Source organism: Triticum aestivum, unplaced genomic scaffold (assembly GCF_018294505.1).
Source record: "Triticum aestivum cultivar Chinese Spring unplaced genomic scaffold, IWGSC CS RefSeq v2.1 scaffold56762, whole genome shotgun sequence".
In the NCBI taxonomy this organism is placed as follows: Eukaryota; Viridiplantae; Streptophyta; class Magnoliopsida; order Poales; family Poaceae; genus Triticum; species Triticum aestivum.
The window spans coordinates 1-946 of record NW_025298660.1 but is presented as its reverse complement, the minus strand read 5'-3'; the positions used below and the strand labels follow the sequence as shown (position 1 = coordinate 946).

The window sequence follows — 946 nt, the reverse complement described above, 5'->3', positions numbered from 1 at the left end:
CTCGTGTTGCATTCCCTTTTTAATTTTTTTCGCGCCGCTTGCAAAACAAAACGCACGTGTAAGTAATATATTTACCATGTTTTATTATTTTGCACGAGTGCGGTAAGTCATAGCTGGGTGCTCACGATTCACGGGTCCAGCGTCGGCGTTGTGGCGCGGCAAGCGTGCACTGGTGCGGTTGAGAGGGAGGGCTGGAAACCGCGTTAAACTCGTCTCCGTAGTTGAGAGGGAGCGGCCAAAGCAATGTACAGTCGTCTTTGTAGTGGAGCTGGGAGGGGCAAGGATAAGGGACGAAGACCGGGGTAACATGTCTGATGCGATCATACCAGCACTAAAGCACCGGATCCCATTAGAACTCCGAAGTTAAGCGTGCTTGGGCGAGAGTAGTACTAGGATGGGTGACCTCCTGGGAAGTCCTCGTGTTGCATTCCCTTTTTAATTTTTTTCGCGCCGCTTGGAAAACAAAACGCACGTGTAAGTAATATATTTACCGTGTTTTATTATTTTGCACGAGTGCGGTAAGTCATAGCTGGGTGCTCACGATTCACGGGTCCAGCGTCGGCGTTGTGGCGCGCAAGCGTGCACTGGTGCGGTTGAGAGGGAGGGGTGGAAACCGCGTTAAACTCGTCTCCGTAGTTGAGAGGGAGCGGCCAAAGTAATGTACAATCGTCTTTGTAGTGGAGCTGGGAGGGGCAAGGATAAGGGACGAAGACCGGGGTAACATGTCGGATGCGATCATACCAGCACTAAAGCACCGGATCCCATAAGAACTCCGAAGGTAAGCGTGCTTGGGCGAGAGTAGTACTAGGATGGGTGACCTCCTGGGAAGTCTTCGTGTTGCATTCCCTTTTTAATTTTTTTCGCGCCGCTTGCAAAACAAAACGCACGTGTAAGTAATATATTTACCGTGTTTTATTATTTTGCATGAGTGCGGTAATTCATAGCT

General features: G+C 49.8%; 2 non-coding genes across 2 annotated transcripts; both read left to right on the top strand.

Annotated features, from left to right (window-relative positions):
• The first annotated feature begins 312 nt into the window (after positions 1 to 312).
• LOC123179171 (5S ribosomal RNA) lies at positions 313 to 431 on the top strand. The gene has a single exon (XR_006490158.1). It is a non-coding gene; the product is annotated as a 5S ribosomal RNA (ribosomal RNA).
• Positions 432 to 727: 296 nt separating this feature from the next.
• On the top strand, positions 728 to 846 carry LOC123179172 (5S ribosomal RNA). The gene has a single exon (XR_006490159.1). It is a non-coding gene; the product is annotated as a 5S ribosomal RNA (ribosomal RNA).
• Positions 847 to 946: the final 100 nt, after the last annotated feature.